We start from the raw sequence: 18,572 nt of genomic DNA on the forward strand, positions 1-18,572 counted from the left end.
AGGATGAGGTCCGCACTCTAGACTGGGGCCATCCAATCATGGACTGGGACCTCCAAAACCATGAGCCACAGTAAACCTTTTTTCTTTATAAGTTAATTTTCTCAGGCATTTTGGAGTGGTGGTGGAAAGCTGACCGGTAGTGCATCTTATCATTTGTAAATGATACTTCAAAATTAATTCTTCATCAGTGTTCAAAATACTTGTTGAACAATTACTAGACGACAGGTTCTCTTTGGGTAAGAAGAATGTGCATAGCCAGAGGAACAGAGGCTCAGAAAAGACTGAACGAGGGCAGATAAGAATCCAGGTAGAGGAGCAGGTTGGAGTAGGGGGTGTCATCTCCTATCACAGATGCCTAAGTGTCCGTGCCTTAGAATTTGCCCATTAGTAGATGGATCTTATTAACTCTCCCAATTAATCTATAGTGTGTCCCATTAACACTGACAGACTACTGGGGTGTCGTCTTTGGTCTCTGTGTGATCCTGGGCTATGTAAGTACCTTCTAGAAATGCATGTGTGAGAACTAGCTTTGGGCATGATGAGCAGCGCTATTGGTGTTATTTGAACCCCCCACTGTGGCTCCTCCCAGCTGTGTCAGGTCTACACCCCAGGCCACCCAGATTTCTTTCCCTCAAACTCTAAAACAGTGTGTGATTATTGCCATTTGGAAAGCAATGAGCTGAGTTTTGCTTCTCTTTTGGCAGGATCCTTATCAAATGAATGGGGGGAATTTTAAATTTAGCCCAGCTTTCTCAGGAAGAAATCTCTACGCCGGGGGGTAAATGCAGGATGGCAGTTCTGCACTTGTTGGCCAGGTGATGTCAATCTCTGGGCGAGATCGCTGCTGGGCATGGGGGCTGCTGTGCCTTAAGTGGGGTGTAGTAAGTAGGATCAGCAGCATCATGCGTGGCAGACCTGCTGGGACCCTATTGCCCCAAATCGCCCTCTTAGCACACAAGCGTTTCTGCAGTCTGTTTCCTCTGTGGGATGTTAATGACCATAGGTTATTGAGTCAGCCCTTCCCCGGAGGCTGCCTGATTTACTAGGTCAGAAGGCTTTTCTGCACTGCTTACCTGGTCTCTATCACTTTCTAAAGCAACCCCCACCACCAGAGCCGAGATGATGAAGTGGTCCACAGAGGGCTTCCGTAACTTTTGCTGGGGGTCTGCTAGTTCATTTAATATCATCAACAGCCTTAGCTAGTTCCGGGAACTAGCAAAGCTAAGTGAACTTTGTTAAAATGAATGTTCTTAAGTCACTTTCTTGGGGATCATAGGGGACTGGGGATGGAACTCAGGGGCCCTTGACCCCTGAGCCCCATCCCCAGTCCTATTTTGCATTTTATTTAGAGACAGGGTCTGAGTTGCTTAGCGCCTTGCTTTGGCTGAGGCTGGCGTCCAACTTGTGATCCTCCTGCCTCAGCCTCCGGAGTTGCTGGGATGACAGACATGTGCTATTTGTATTTGTTCAGCCTATAATGGGACACGTGGTGACTTCAGACCCTGCCCCATGCCACATAGGGCGTTACCTAGTTTCTATGCCCTCGTAGCTTTACAATCAAGTGGAACTAGCAGATACAAATAGATAGCTTTAGAAATTATTTCTGCCTTGCAGAGGAAGGAGAATAAACACTGAATTCTATAATAAGCCAGAGTTATACTCTGTTCATAAATTTGTTTAATTATCTCATGATCACTTGAAAATACCGATGAGGAACCTGTGGAGCCCTGTTGATCCAAAGTTCATTCATTTTTTGGTGCATTAAGATAGCAGGAAAGAATGTTAATAAATAATAGCCAGGGGGCTGGGGCTGGGGCTCAGAGCACTTGCCTAGCATGTGTGAGGCCCTGGGTTCGATCCTCAGCGCCACATCAAAATAAATAAAAAATAAAGGTACATCAACAACGAAAAAATATCTTGAATAAATAAATAATGGCTAGGAATCCATTTATATTTAGTGTGATCAGGGAATTTTACTGTTTCGTGGGGGAAGTGGGCACTAAATTGCTAAATTCTCATTACAATTACTGTAAAGAGTTAAGTTTGAAAGATGTATGCATTTAAAGGCGGAGACTGCTCTTCAGTTGGTGCATCTTCTGTTAGAAGCATTTGCATCTCAGGGTGATCAGAGATCAACTGTGGATTTTAAATCGGTTCCAATAAAGCCCCGAGCTGTGACTTCTCCTCCTTCAATTCTGGTCATGATCATCCACATGCAGACTCAGGTGATCCACAGCTCAGTGGGAAGATCAGGCTTGCCCCACGCCCTGAGTCATTTCCTGCTGCCGGTTGGGCCTTCCCCACCTTGGGCTGCACCCCTGCTCACTGCCTGGCCCTTCTCCCTGGGGAGGCCACACATCTCTTCCCACTAACTTTCAGGACCCATGTGGACCTGTGCAGATTCCCGGGAAGTCAAGGACTTGTCTGTTTATGCGTTGGGTACAAAGATCCAGCAAACTCAACTTGGTGACCTTGGTTTTTGTCCGAAGCTGTATAGGAAGTTCAGTTTGACCAGATTCCTTCCTTGCTGCAGATCTTAGGAACGCCAGCATGCAGCTTTTTCTTCTTACGAAATTGACAACTATCACCTCTTCACTTAAAGAAAACCAAAGGGCAAACCCAAAGGGCCAGCATCACTACTTTTGCACTTTGGGATCATGAGGTAAGTAAAGGTCACTTGAACACAAGCACGGCGTTACCATGCCAACAGATCCAAGTGACTAACGGGAAGGTAGTGTCTACACTGTGGATACGCTGGGTAAAGGTCTGATTTGCATCCCAGGTGAAAGGAAGCAGGGTGATGTGAGATCCCATCACATGCTCAGAATGGCCTGCAATTTAAAACTTAGGGTTGTTCTGGAATCTTCCATGTAATATTTTCAGATTGCATTTGACTACTGGTAACTGAAACCTCGACAAGTGAAATCTTGGATAAGGGGCGGACTCCTGTGGATGCTTTCCTCTGTATTCATCCTGTGTGGGCCTTACTGAGCTGGTTGGATCTGTGAGTTAATATCCAACATCAGTTTTGGAAAATTCTCAGCCATCATCTCCACAAATATTTTTTCTATCCATCCATACTTTCTTTTTTTCTAGAATCCCGATTACAGGTATATTAGGCTTCTTACTGTCCTGTGTGTCTGTCTCCTAGGTTCTTCCTGTTTGCATTTGAGTTTGGATCTGACTTGCTTTGGAGTCCCTGGTTCTGTCCTGTCTTTGATCTCTCTGCTCAAATTCCCCATCTGTTCTCACATACCATCCACCTTTTCCTTTAGACCATTGAACATATTTATCATCATTTTAAAGATCCTATTTCCAACACCTAGGCCGTCCTGTCTTGCTTTCATTGAGTTTGATGTCTTGGTCATGGGTTATATTTTCTTGTTTCTCTGCACTTCTCCTAAATTTGTATGTCAGACCATGAACTCCAACAGAGCAGTAGGGGTCTGGGGATGTGGCTTGGTGGTAGGAGGGTGTGCCTATCACTCGGCTGGGCCCTAGGTCCAATCCCTAGGACAGTAGAGGCTTGTTTTACTTAGGTTTTTCATTACTGTGACCGAAAGACCTGACAAGAACAATTTTAGAGGAGGAAAAGTGCTCTGGTGAGATCAAGGTTCTCCTGACCCGATCACTCCACCTCCAAACCTCCTGGTATTGTCTCCTACATGAACTGTTAGTCCCTTAACAAGGCTGAAGGGAGCTCTTACCCTCAGCCGAGTGCTCATCTTTTCCTGTGGCCCTGGGGGTGGCTCAGTCCGTCCAAACGTCCTCCAGCTGGGCTGGGCCTCCTCTCAGCTCTGGTGACGTCCATCCCACTGACCTCCCGTATTTTGGTGGTTCACTCCAGCAGCTTCCTGGTCCTTCACACCCTGCCCCTGTCTCCTGAGCCACCAGGGACCTTCCGCTGCCTCACGGGCTGCCTTTCAGCTGTGGGAGTTGGTGACATTCTCTATGACCTGCAGTCCTGCCTCTGCGCCTGACGCCCTGGGAGCCCCTTTTTACCCTGTGACATGGCCACAGCCTTCATGGGCCATTGCAGGGCATTGGGTGAAGGCCTGGGGTGCCTTGGAGGGACATCTGTCTGTCCTGCCCTGGGACTTTGGCCTGGCACCAGTTCTGATGCCCCCCTGCTCTGCAGGTGGGGGTCCTGAGGCCCCCCAGCTGGCGTGTGGCCCGTGTGGCAGGTTCCTCCTTTCCCCACCCGCGCTCCTCCGCCTCCTGCCACTTGTCCTGCAGGAAGCAGCCTTGGGTCTCTCCTAGAGGGCCAATCACTCAGAACTTTCTGGAATGTATTTTAGTCGGGTTTGTCTGGTCGACATGCTTAGTTCTCAGGCAGCTTGCAAACGATCATTCTGTAGCTTACGCAGATTCTCCGGGTCGTCAGGGTAGGACTGGTGGTTTTGTGTGGCTGCCTCCATTCAACAAAGACTTACTTGCCAGAGTACCTGGTTCACCTGAGCTGCTCCTTAGTGCCAGATTTGGTGGCAGAGCCTCAGCTCTGTGCTGTGTGCGTGGTACCCACCTCACCTCTCTGAGAACCACCTCCCCTCTGAGGAGCAGGAGGAGGCACCCTCGATGACCTGGTCCCATTGAGGAAGGGCCACAGAACTTGTTCTCTCTCTCTCTCTCTCTGGTGGTGCTGGGGATCAAACAACTTAAAACTCATGGGTTGTTCAGGATTTTTTCATGTAATATTTTCAGATTGCATTTGACTACTGGTAACTAAAACCTTGAAAAGGTTTTTCAAGGTTTGTTGTGCATACGAGGCAGTCTACCAGCTGAGCTGCATCCCCCGCCTACCGAACTTATTCTCTTATCATGACTAATGAATCTTAGAGTCAGTCTGTTTTATGGCCAAATAGGGAGGTCCTAATAAAATCAGCAGCAGCAATAACAGCTAATGTTTAGTGAGCTCTATGCCAGGTACTTTACTGTTATTTTTGGTACCAGGGATTGAGCCCAGGGGTGCTTAATCACTGAGCCACATCTCCTGCTCTTTTTATTTATTTATTTATTTTGAGAACAGAGTCTCACTGAATTGCTTAGGGCCTTGCTAAGTTGCTGAGGCTGGCCTCCGACCCACCATCCTCCTGCCTCAGCCTCCTGAGCCACTGGGATTATAGGTGTGCACTAACACTTTCTTTTTCTTTTTGATGAATTAACATCAGATTATTCATTTTGCTTACACAAAATAAGGACAAGGGAACTTCACTATTTCGCCAGTTGAGAATGGCTATTCTCCCCCCAATCCAGATTTCTCTTGGAGGACCAGATGTGTCAGCTTGGTTTGATTGACTCCACGTTGCTCCCCCCTCCCCCTGGAATATTGTCTCTGTTGAGAAACTGGCTTCACAAAGAAGGTGGCAGCAGGAAAGTTTCAGAATCCAAAGCTTAAAAATAAGTCTTGGGCAGTGTGGGTGATTTTCTGTCTCTGGGAGGGATCATCCGGTGTCCGAGGCCTGGGGACAGAGGCAAAGTCCCCAGCCGCCCATCCAGGGGATGTCACTCTCCGTAGCGTCTAGTGTCCTGACCTGTGCTCGCCCAGGATGACGGTGGGTAAGGAGCAGCAGGTCACAGGGGCCCCCTGACCCTCTGGGAGACAGAGCTCTCCCTGGGCAGACCCCAGGGCTGAGGGTCAGTGGCCAGGGGAGAATCAATGACTGTCCCCGCCTGTGGTCCCTGAGGTCCTGGGGCAGGGATGCAGGAGGCAGCCAGTGTCACAAGACGTCCCCGTCCCCAGCCAGGCCGGGCGCCTGGCTAAGGGAGGAGAAAGACGGTGGCCTGCCTCTGCGCCTGATCTCACTTCCTCCCCGGCACCGCCTGGAAGGGGAGGAAGTGACACCCAGGGGAAGGCCGGGAAGTGAGGCCACCGACACATTCAAGTTCAGGGTGCGACAGCTCAGTCTGCCCCCAGCAGGCCCCATACTCAGCTCCCCTTCATGGGCCACGTCCCTTCTGAGAGTCACGCCCTGCCCTTTATAGGCACAAGAACCCAGAAGTTCCAGGTGCACGTCCATGTTTAGGCCCCCAGATCCAGAAGTGCCTCAAGCATCCATGTTTAGGCCCCGGATCAGGAAGTTCCTCAGGTGCACGTCCATGTTTAGGGCATAGCAACTGGAAGTTCTTCAGGCACACATCCATGTTTAGGCCCCGGATCAGGAAGTTCCCCAGGCACACATCCATGTTTAGGCCCCGGATCAGGAAGTTCCCCAGGTGCACGTCCATGTTTAGGCCCTGGGTCCGGAAGTTCATCAGTCCTCCATGTTTAGGCTCTAGGATCCGGAAGTGCCTCAGGCATCCATGTTTGAGCCCCAGGATCTGGAATGCCTCAGGAATCCATGTTTAGGCCCCTGGATCCGGAAGCTCCTCAGGTGCACATCCATCTTTGGGGCCTTAGGATCCGGAAGTTCCTCAGTCCTCCATGTTTAGGCTGAAGCATCCGGAAGTTCCTCAGGTGCATGTCCATGTTTAGGCCCCTGGATCCGGAAGTTCATCGGTCCTCCATGTTTAGGGCATAGCAACCGGAAGTTCTTCAGGCACACATCCATGTTTAGGCCCCCGGATCTGGATCCAGAAGTTCCAAAGGTGCACAAACATGTTTAGGTGCCCGGATCCAGAAGTTCCTCGGACGCACATCCGTGTTTAGGCCATAGCAACCAGAAGTGCCTCATGTGCACATCCATATTTAGGCTCTAGGATCTGGAAGTTCCCCAGGTGTCCATGTTTAGGCCCCCGGATCCAGAGGTTCCTCAGGTGCATGTCCATGTTTGAGCCCCTGGGTCCGGAAGTTCCTCAGCATCCATGTTTAGGCCCCAGGATCTGGAATGCCTCAGGCATCCATGTTTAGGCCCCCGGATCTGGAAGTTCCTCAGGCGCACGTCCATGTTTAGGCCCCCGGATCCGGAAGTTCCTCAGGTGCACGTCCATGTTTAAGGCCCCGGGATCTGGAAGTTCCTCAGGTGCATGTCCATGTTTAGGCCCTTGGATCTGGAAGTTCCTCAGGGTGTGCACTAACACTTTCTATGCTCATCCCACTTAACCACCATGATTCTACCAAGTCCATGGGAATCAGACTTGGATTTGTAAACCTAAGGCATGGCTTAGAATTGGCAAGCCGTGGAACAGGGATTTGGGCCCAGGCGGGCTGTCGTCTTACCCCATATTGCCAGCCCTTGATCAAGGCCTCCCTGCCTCGGCTCTGGCTGCTGGTTTGGGGAGGACAGTGGATAGGGCAGCAGTAAAAGGCTTCTATGTGATTTGCTGTTGACCATGCATCCCAGACCACCTGAGACTGCAAAAGGAGAGGGTCAAGAGCACCACATGGGGTCACCATCCTACGGGGGTTAGCATAGAGATATAGCACACAGAGGAGGAAGGTTCCCGTGGACAGAATCCAAAAGCCAGAGGTGGCCTGGGGGACTGCACCAGGGGCACTGTGTGGGCAAGGAGGGGAGGGAGGTCTCCCCAGATCCATTCTCCCATGGATGGTCCTCTCTCAACAGTCTGAAAAGGTGAGTTGTCGACGCCCTTGATAAGACCTTGAGGAAAAGGTCCTAGGGGCAGCCAATGGAAGCTAGCCTCACCCGGAAGCCCCGCCCACAGCCTGCCCCGCCCCTTCCCTGGGCAGAGCAGCAGGTCCAGGGTAGACTTTCCTCCTCCGTCTTCTGCCCACCAACCAGCAGGCTCTCGTCTCTGTGGGCCCCCACCAGCCCTCAAGGTGACACAGCTTGTCCCCAGCTCCATCGGAGGAAATCAAGGCTTGGGGAGATGAAGGGCTTGCCCAAGGGCACACGGCCCGGAAGGCTCAGACCCAAGTCCAGGTGCCACCCTCCAGTGGCATGCCCCAGAGGCCAGGGTGGCCAAGAGCTGGATATTGTGATGTTGAACTCCATGGGGGCATCTCTTGCCTCTGATGAGAACCTCTGAGGAAAGCCCGGCCCATCCAGGGCCAGGTGGGTTGGGGTTGGGCGGGGGACTCTTTTAATCAGTTTTTTAAATTGCTTTATTAAAAATATGACCAGAGCTATTTTAAAAGGACAAGTTGATTTAAGGTTCAGGGTGTCCGAGGTCCCAGTCCACAGGCGGCTCCACTCCTGGCCGAGGGGAGGCAGGACATCATGGAGGAAGAGTGTGGGGAGGGAGCAGCTCCCATGGGGACCAGGGAGCAGAGACTCCACTCTCCAAGCCATGGCCCCAGGGCCGCCACCTGTATCACACCCCACCTGCCTCCAAGTGCCACCAGGGGACCCCCAGGGAGCCATTCCCTGCCGGGGTTCAGGCCTCACACCCCCTCACTCCTCCTCTGGATCCTCCTGCATCACCTCCCACGGGAGCTTTTGGGGACACCTAATATCTAAACCATAACAGGGGATAACTGGGAGAAAAGGCAGGGGACATGACCGTGATGTTATCCTCTATGGCTCCTGGGACATGGTGAATGGATTAGGGATGGGGGGGGGGCGCAGATCTTCAGGGATGATGGGGGGGGGCGCAGATCTTCAGGGATGATGGGGGGGCAGACTAAGTAGACTAGTACTTTGGGGACCTCCTGAAAACCAGGCCCAGAGGTTGGTGGCTTCAGCTCCAGGGTGTGGAGGCGGCTGGGTGGGAGCCTAGTTCTGCACCTGAGTCACAGCCTCCCCTCAGGCCTGGGCTGCTCCGTTTGCAGGGGAGGGGAGCCTGGGGAGTTCCCCAAAACTAGGGGTGCATTTGGTAACGCCTGGAGGCACTTTAGTCACCACAGTGGGTGACAGAGAGCTCAGGGTCACTGTGTCACGGTCATCTAGAGAAACAGATCGACAGGAAGTATGATGATACTGGGGGATTATTGGATTGGCTTTCACAGCCAGAAGCTGACAGTCCACCCTGGCCGGAAGAGTGAAGGAGCGAGACTCCGATGTCCCCAGAGATGGCAGCCGCCGAAGAACGCGGCCAGCAAGGACGGCGGGGGCATCCACCGCTGCTCCTTGCCTATTGGACGGCCCCGCCCACACTTAGGGAGGGTCTCCACTCCAGTTGGCTGCCGCACCTGCCAATCATTCCTAGACACACCCTCAGGGACCCGCCCCCAAACCTCTCAGTCCTCAGCGCCTCTCACTCCATCAAGTTGACGATGCAAATGAACCATTACACTGCTCCACGGCCACGAGCCCGGGACACCCCGCAGGAAGGTCACCAGTCCTCCGGCAGGGACACTGGCCCTGCTGTGCTCCCCAGCTCTCGGTTCCCCCTGCACGATTCTCCCTGGACCATCATCCGGGCCACAGCGGCCGCTCGCCACAGCCTGGACTGGACACCCAAGACCACGCCCCTCGCATCTCCTCCTCTGCTCCGGCTCAGTCCGTGTTTCTCAGTCTCCCGAGGTGTCCCACGCCCTCCACCCTGTCCTCTGGCTATCCACCAATCCAGAGGGGTCCCCCTCCTGAGGGAAGGTCTGAAAGACGCCGTGGGAACTGCAAATGCCCACACGACACTTCCCGTGTGCAGCCTGAGGGCTCCCATGGTCACTCAGTCCTCCCCTTCACGATGAGCATCGCCTTCCTTTTACAGAGGAGGAATCGGGGAGGAAGTGACAAGTCCAAGGTCGCACGCTGGTTCCCTATGGGTCTTGACTTTGAACCTGTGCGATGATGACAAAGTCCCCAAGACGGTCACTCAGCCCAGTGGAAGCTGCTCCCCTTACTGATCCCAGCCCACCAACCCCACACCCTCTCTGCTTGGGGTCATTTTCCCCAATCTGGGGTGGAGGGTACCGAGGACTGAACTCAGGGGCCCTCGACCCCTGAGGCCCATCCCCAGCCCTATTTTGTATTTTATTTAGAGACAGGGTCTCGCTGAGCTGCTCAGGGCCTCCCTGTTGCTGAGGCTGGCCTCCACCTTGCGATCCTCCTGCCTCAACCTCCCCAGCTGCTGGGATGACAGGCGTGAGCCACCACCGCACTTGGCATAGTCCTCACTTAAAAAAGAAAATCTTCTCCGTTATCAATGGACCTTTATTTTATTTATACGCGGTGCTGAGAATCGAACCAGTGCCTCACACATGCTAGGCAAGCGCTCTACCACCGAGCTACCACCCCAGCCCATTTTCCTCACTTTTAAATGTCCACTCACCCGGGACAGATTTTTCCTGGTTATTTTGTTCCAGAAGCCTGGGAGCAAGACCCACGTCTAGTTTTTGCTCATTACGATCTGCAGTTCCTAGCCCAGTCTGTCACCTAGCAGGTGTTTAATAAGTCTCTGTTGAAAAAAATAGTTGAATGGATTTGGAGAAAGAACACCCAGGCCCCTAGGGAAGCTACCCAGGTGAGCCCAGAAGATGGCCCCTCAGGCCCACGTGAATACAGACCCCCCTCTCAAGACAGTTCCCTTGCTGCTCCATCCAGTGACCCTCAGAGTGGGACTGAACCAAGGCTCCTCCTCACCCTGGACGTATTGCAGCTGGACAAGTAGATGGACGATATTTAGTAACAGGCTGAAACAGTCCCATTCCAGGAGCAAGTTGAATGGCCCCTGGGGACAGCAGTAGTCACTGCTATTATGCATGCATATCAAAGGGGCGAAAAGTGGTCACAGGGTCTGGACATTGAGGTCTCCAGAGGGCCTCTCTAAGGGCTGCCAGGAAAGAGGAATCATGGCAGTCATAGCACGGATGACCACCAGGGGGCAGCAGACCTCAACTGAAGGGGAGCCGCAGGTCCCAGGAGCGGGAAGGAGGAGGGAGGAGGGGAGGAGGGGAGGGAGGAGGGACGAGGGGAGGGAGGAAGAAGTAAGAAGAGGGGAAGCTGTCAGGGTGGTTCTCTTTTCACCTCTTTTCTCCCTCCCCTCTTCCCTCCCCTCCTCCCTCCTCCTTCCCCTCGTCCCTCCTCCCTCCCCTCCTCCCTCATTCTTCCTCCCTCATTCCTCCTCCTCCCTCCCCTCATTCCCCCTCCCTCTTCCCTCCCTTCCTTCCTCCTCCTTCCTCTCTCCTCCCTCCCCTCCTCCCTCCTCCCTCATTCCTCCTCCCTCCTCCCTCCCCTCATTCCTCCTCCTCCCTCTCTCCTCCCTCCCCTCCTCCCTCCTCCCTCATTCCTCCTCCCCTCCCTCCCCTCATTCCTCCTCCCTCATCTCATTCCTCCTCCGTCCTCCCTCCCCTCCTCCCTCTCCCTCCCCTCCTCCCTCTCCTTCCCTCCCCCTCCCCTCCCCTCCTCCTCCCTCTCCTCTCCTTCCCCCTCCTCCCTCTCCCCTCCCCCTCCTCCCCTCCCCTCCTCCCTCTCCTCCTCCCCTCCTCCCTCTCCTCCTCCCTCTCCTCCCTCTCCCTCCTTCCCTCCCCTCCTCCCTCCCCTCCTCCCTCTCCTCCTCCCTCTCCTCCTCCCTCTCCCTCCCCTCCTCCCTCTCCTCCCTTCCCTCTCCCTCCCTCCTCCTTCCCCTCCTCCTTCCTCCTCCCCCTCCTCCTCCTCCCCTCTCCCTCCTCCCTCTCCTCCCCTCCCTTCTCCTTCCTCTCCACCCTCCTCCTTCCCCTCCTCCTTCCCCTCGTCCCTCCTCCCTCCGCTCATCCCTCCTCCCTCCCCTCCTCCCTCATTCTTCCTCCCTCATTCCTCCTCCTCCCTCCCCTCATTCCTCCTCCCTCCTCCCTCCCCTCATTCCTCCTCCTTCCTCTCTCCTCCCTCCCCTCCTCCCTCCTCCCTCCCCTCCTCCCTCCCCTCCTCCCTCCTCCCTCATTCCCCTCCCTCCCCTCATTCCTCCCCCCTCATCTCATTCCTCCTCCCTCCTCCCTCCCCTCCTCCCTCTCCCTCCCCTCCCCCTCCTCCCTCCCCTCCTCCCTCTTCCTCCCCTCCTCCCTCTTCCTCCCCTCCTCCCTTCTCCTTCCTCTCCTCCCCCTCCTCCCCCTCCTCCCTCCTCCCTCCCCTCCTCCCTCCCCTCCTCCTCCCTCCTCCCTCCTCCCTCCCCTCCTCCCTCCTCCCTCATTCCTCCTCCCTCTCCCTCCCCTCCTCCCTCCTCCTTCCCCTCCTCCTCCCCTCCCCCTCCTCCCTCCCCTCTTCCCTCTCCTTCCCCTCCTCCCTTCTCCTTCCTCTCCACCCTCCTCCTTCCCCTCCTCCTTCCCCTAGTCCGTCCTCCCTCCTCCTTCCCTGCCTTCCTGCTCCTGGGACCTTCAGCTTCCTCCATGGGTTTCAGATCAGTTGAGGTCTGCTGCCCCCTGGTGGTCATCCGTGCTATGGCGGCCATGATTCCTCTTTCCTGGCAGCCCTTAGAGAAGCCCACCTGCTGGAGACCTCAATGCCCAGACCTTGTTACCATTCAAATAGACCTTTTATTTTGGCAAGGTGGAATTTATATCTAAGTTGATATTTCTGAAGTGTAAAATAGGACTGGGCAATAATTTCACGGAGGTATCATTAAAACACTGTAAAATTTCACTTGTTTTCAGGGCACAGTAAATTTTTAAAATAAATTCATACTGTTTTCAACTGCTACTAAGACCCCCGTGTTAGGACATTTCTGCCCTCTCCAAAAGAATCCTCATGCCTGTTGGCATTCGATCTTCTTGGAGCATTTCCACCCCAGTTCCAGGAAACTAAAGCTGTTTTCTATCTATAAAGACTTGCTTATTCTACTGAGTGCGGTGGCACATGCCCGTCATCCCAGAGGCTCGGGAGGCTGAGGCAGGAGGATCGTGAGTTCAAAGCCAGCCTCAGCAACAGCGAGGAGCTAAGCCACTCAGTGAGACCCTGGGGGTGTGGCTCAGTGGTTGAGTGCCCCTGGGTTTAATCCCCAGTACCCACCCCCTCAAAAACAACAACAACAACAACAACAACAAAAAAAACACATTTGCCTATTTTGGTCACATGTGGTGTTAGCCACCAAGCAGGGCCCTCCACACCAGCTCAGATCCTTCTGCCATCCCACTGGGCAGCTGAAGAAAGCCAGGGCCTGCAGACAGGGGCCATGAGTTGCCAAAGGAGCCTGTGTATGTCTGGTCCTTACCCACTCCCAGCTCCTGGGTTGAGTCTGCCTCCATCACCCCAACCTGCTCTCAGGACCTGCTGAGGCTGGCCTTGAAATTGCAATCCTCCTGCATCAGCCTCCCTAGCTGCTGGGATCACAGGCGTGCGCCACTGCACTGAGCCGAGATTACTCTTTAATAGACTCACAGGACTCCGAATTTTGGACAGAGTAAGAAATCTCAAGATAGGAGTGTCCCTGTCCCTCCAGCAAAACTCTGTCCACGGTGGGTGGAGGAGACGAAGCTTCAAATATCCATTGCTTTTCACAAAACAAAACCCATCCGCCAGACAGCAGCCTGAGTCACAGTCATCATAACAGGAAAAAGAATGTGAAGTGAAAATACTGGGCAGGACAAAGGGATTTGTTTAGTTTGTTCTAGGAACATCTTGGTGCTTCCTGCTGCTCTGCTGAGAGTGACATTCCAGAGACTCTGAGGACAACTGTGGTTTCAGCTCCTGCTTACCCCATTCATTGCTGCAGCCCACACATGCCTCGGAAACCTCAGGCTCCTAGTCTGTCCCTTCCCTCCCATGTGCAAAATCTCAAGAGGCCCTGGAAGTCCCCAAGCCTGACATGGCCAGTCTCCCCCTAAGAGCTGCGATGCCTGAACCCATCCTGCTGTTGTTCCCGTTGCGACCACACGATGGCGCCAGAGACTGCGAGAGAAAGCAGCGTCCACTTCTAGGTCCCAGGGGCTGTGGTGGGTGGTTCCTTGGGTCACAGAAGTTTCTAGAGAGTGAAGAGGATTCCTGCTCCTTCTGCAGGACACAGCTTGTAATTCCAGCATACATCACTCTGTTTCTGCCCTGTGATACGTTTAGAAGTCAGGAAAAATGTCTTAGCCTCCTATGCTAATGAGATCAGGTGCTAATATGAATGAGTCCACCAGCCAGAGTGTCAGGAAAGTGCACAGACCATGAATAAGACAGGTTCCCACTGACTGTGGTCCACTAAGAACATCTGGTCAATTGATCTGTGGGGATCCAGTCTCCCAAATAGCTAAAAGAAATAGACAGTTTTTTTTTTTTTTTTTTTTTTTTTGGTAGCAGGCATTGAACCCAGGGGTGCTTAACCACTGAGCTAGGTCCCCAGCCCTTTCTATATTTTATTTTGCGACAGGGTCTCCCTGAATTTCTTAGGGCCAAGCTGAGTGGCTGAGGCTGGCCTCCAACTTGTGATCCTCCTGCCTCAGCCTGCTGAGCTGCTGTGCCTGGCTCGACTTCCGATTCTTGGAGCATCTTGAGGTGTCAGAGACTTGCCAAGATCCAAGCAGGGAGGGTACAGAGGAAACCGCTCCGCCTTGTGACAGATAATTTTGTGACTGTGCCCCAAGTCCCCACCCGACCCCAAACCAGCCCCGTGTCCCACCTGGACCCAGGCTGAAGTGTCCTCTGCTCTGCCTGGCTCCACCATGCTGGGTCCTCCCAACCCCACCTCAAAGTCTCCCTGGGAGAGCAGAAGGGAAGGGAACCTGGGACCCAGAGACCAGATGAGCGACTCCTCCTCCTTCATTCCTCGTGTCCTCCCTCTGAACTGCCCCCTCCAACCTGCCGGCACAGCTTTGGGGATAGGAGGTGGGGAAAACGAGGGAACTTTCTAGAATTGAAGACCATGTTTCCACACTGTCTCTGCCACACAGTGGCTGGTGACTTTGGAATAACACCATCACGACTCCTCGTGAGCTTCAGGTTCTGATTGAGTCCCATGTCCCCTAGCTCCAAGGATTGGGGAGGGGGGTGTCAAATGAAGGGGTCAGCACCTGGAGGGGGGAGTCCACTCTACCCTGGGTGTAGTGGAAGGGCCACCCCACTAGAGGTGGGAGTGCCCTTTACCTGGTGTGCGGTGGGAGCTCTCCTGGACACTCAGGTTAGAGGGGCCTCCCTGATAGATGGGTGACTGCCCTCTTCCCTGGGTGCAGTGGTGTCCAGAGCTCCCCCCCACCCCGACACCCAGGTCAACTCCCGGGACCAATCTAGTTTATTTCTGACTAAGGTTAAGCAGGGTGCTCATGAATTATATTCTGATTTTGTCAATCGACTTCACCCAGACCTCCAAGAGATCAATCGGAGACCCAGGTGCTTGTGAATTTCTTGTTAAACAGCATTTGCATTTGAAAATGCAAATAGATTTTTGTCAAGATGTTCTCAGACCTCATGAGAAAAAAAAAAAAAAAAAAGGATCCGTGTCGGAATTCAGGCGCTTGGGTTCTGATCTGGATCCAGCTCATTTGAAAACTTTCACCCTATGGGGAGCCGCCATTTATTTTTGTGACCATCCATGGTACCTGATCTGATTCCTGAAATGGGACCACAACAGATCCCTACTGGGGTTTTCCACTCCTTAGAAAAAAATATAGGGTTGATTTTGGGGCATGACAATTTGAAAGAGGCCATCGAGGTGATACACCTGGAGTGGTGGACCCTTATTTTGGGGGTGAAATAACAGTTGCTATAAAATCCAATCATGCCATCCGGCTTTCTACTGAAAATATGATCGCTCAATTAATTCTTTGACCCTGTGATTCCAACTGAATGTCCAGATGAAACCCCAGCCCCCAGACCACCCGACAGAGGGTACTGGTCTCAGTTAGTGTGGCAGGGGCGCCCCCTACTGGGACTTAAAAATTAATCATAAAAAATTCAGGGGTGTGATGGACACTGGAGCGGACAGATCAGTCCTGTCTCACCATTTTTTTTGGCCTAAGAACTGGCCTTTACCTATAGCACCAGCTAATTTAGAAGGAACAGGTCAAGTCTCACAGCCTGCTCTGAGCGCCCCATATCTCCCCTGGGAGGACCACGATGGAAATAGTGGAGTTTTTAAACCCTACGTGTTAGAGTCCTTACCAGTAAATCTATGGGGAAGGGATGTATTCAGCAAATTAGGGTTATTATTGATGACTCTGAATTCTATGAGTTCATTTGAGGAATTTAATCAAGGGGATCATGAAAAAAAATGATCAGGATGAATATCTGCTTACGAGCCAGTCTCCTCGACAGAGATTCGTAAATACTCCAGACCCAAATTTTTTACTAGGGGCCCTGAGTGTCTCCCTGATCCAGAAGACAGCAGAAAAAATCATCTGGTTCACAGAAGAGCCTATATGGATTTCTCTGTGACCGATCTCAGGGGAGAGACTTAAGATAATTCATATGTTGGTTGAGGAACAACTTCAGGCTGGTCATATAGAATCAACGCTTAGTCCTTGGAACACCCCCAGTTTTTTTATTAAGAAAAAAAAATCAGGTTATTGAAGGTTGCTACAGGATTTAAGGGCAATAAATCATGCAACTCAGCCTCTGGGATCATTGCAGCCTGGACTTCCTTCTCCTACAGAAATTCCTTTAAATTATAGCTTAATGGTGATAGATCTAAAAAATTGTGGTTTTTTTCCTCAATAAAATTACATCCTGAGGATTGTGAGAAATTTGCTTTCAATGTCCCAGCCATTCATTTTTAAAGAACCAGTGAAGAGAAAGGTTTTGCCTCAGGGAATGTGTAATAGTCCAACTTTATGTCAAAAAATTCGTAGGTCAAGCGATAACTCCTATAAGGAATGACTTTCCTGATGCATGTATTATTCATTTCGTGGATGACATATGATTAGCTCCTGCTCATCCAGAAGTACTTTCGGACATTTTTACTCAGTTAGAGGCTTCACTTACAGCAATGGGTTTGTGCATTGCCCCCTCAAAAGGTACAAGAGATGCCTCCCTTTCAATATTTGGGCCATGTAATTGAAGGACGTACAATTTGTCCACAAAATCTACAGATAAGAGCTAAGGAGTTACATCCCCTTCATGATTTTCAAAAACTATTAGGAGATATTAATTGGCTGAGGCCATCCGTAAAACTAACTACTTCTGATTTAAGTCCTTTATTCCAGATGTTACAAGGAGATCCTTCTCCACTTCTCGTCAGCTGACAATAGAGGCTAGAGCAGCTTTAGAAAAGATTAAAATTACAATTAAAAAATGCACAGCTTACTAGAATTAGTCCTCAAGGACTGGTATATTTATTAATATTTCCAACTGCTCATGTCCCCACAGGAGCTATATGGCAAAGATCGGGAGTTATTGAGTGGATTCATTTAGCCCACTCTTCCCAAAAGACATTAATTCCTTCTCATGACTCTATTGCCCCATTAGTAATAAAAGCTAGAACGAGAGTTTTACAACTAGTTGTGTCAGAACCTGATGTTATAATCATTCCATTTTCTGTTCAACAAAATCACTGGCTTTTTCAAGCTTCTAGTTTATGCCAAGTAGCTTTTGCTGATTTTCCTGGTCAGATAGAAAGTCATTATCCTCGTGATAAAATTATTCAATTTGCATTAATAACGCCATTTATTTTTCCAAAGATTGTACGTGTCCAGCCCATACATGGAGCCCCAACGGTGTTCACTAGTGGTTCAAGCTCAGGTAAAGCAGGTTTTTATAGCCGTGTTCACACAGAGGTAATACAAACCTCATAGGCTTCTGTCCAAAGAGCAGAGCTAGACGCTCTTATTTGTGCCTTAGATTACTTTGCAAATGAGCCTATTAATATTTATTCTGACAGCTTATATGCAGTCGGAGTTACCAAAAATATGGTAACTTCAGTTATTGGGTATACATCATCACAAGAGCTATTTAAATTATTTCATAATCTACAAAGGGTGATGCAAATGTGAAAATACCCATGTTTCGTAGGACACATACGAGCTCATAACCAATCTTCAAGGACCTCTAACTTCAGGTAATGACAAAATCGATAAATTGGTAATTGTTTGTCAACAAATGTCTCCATATGATTGTGCACAAACATCACCAAAATGCTTCTAGTTTATGTAAAAAAATTAATATTACCAGAGAACAAGCTCGTCAAATTATAAGTCACTGCTCCAAGTGTGTTATTCACACTCCATCTCTGCCATCAGGGGTAAATCCCTGTGGATTAAGACCAAATCAATTAAGGCAAATGGATAAAACTCATATTCCTCAATTTGGTAAACAGTGTTATGTACACATAATAGTTGATACACATTCCAGATTGATTTTTGCCACAGCACGTACAAGGGAAAATTCTCAACATATAATTTCTCACTGCCTAGCAGCCTTTGCTGTGTTAGGGTGCCCTTTACAGATTAAAAACAGATAATGCACCAGCTTAGGTAAGCTCTTCTTTTCAACAATTTTGCCAAGAGTTTCAAATTGACCATAAAACAGGAATTCCTCTTAACCCCCAAGGTCAAGCCATTGTGGAACGAGCTCATTTATCTATTAAGCTGCAATTGCAAAAATTAAAAGGGCGGGGGGAATAGGTTTATGACTCCCCCAAATAGCCTCAACCATGTCTTGTTTGTTTTAAATTTTTAAAATGGTGACGCAGAAGGTCACACTGCGGCTGAGAGACCTAGGTCTTCCACAGCCACAGGCCCTTTAGGCAGAGTCTTGTGGAAAGACTTACAGACTGGTCAATGGAGAGGACTAGATCCAGTGATTATGTGGGGCAGAGGTCATGCTGGTATTTTTCCAGAAGGTGCTTTGGGTCCTATTTGGGTGCATAAATGTGCAATCAGACATGGAGGAGATGCAGCCGAGATTCAAGCA

This window comes from Marmota monax, unplaced genomic scaffold (assembly GCF_021218885.2).
Source record: "Marmota monax isolate L192 unplaced genomic scaffold, Marmota_monax_Labrador192_F-V1.1 WCK01_AAM20220418_F8-fsc00249, whole genome shotgun sequence".
NCBI lineage: Eukaryota > Metazoa > Chordata > Mammalia > Rodentia > Sciuridae > Marmota > Marmota monax.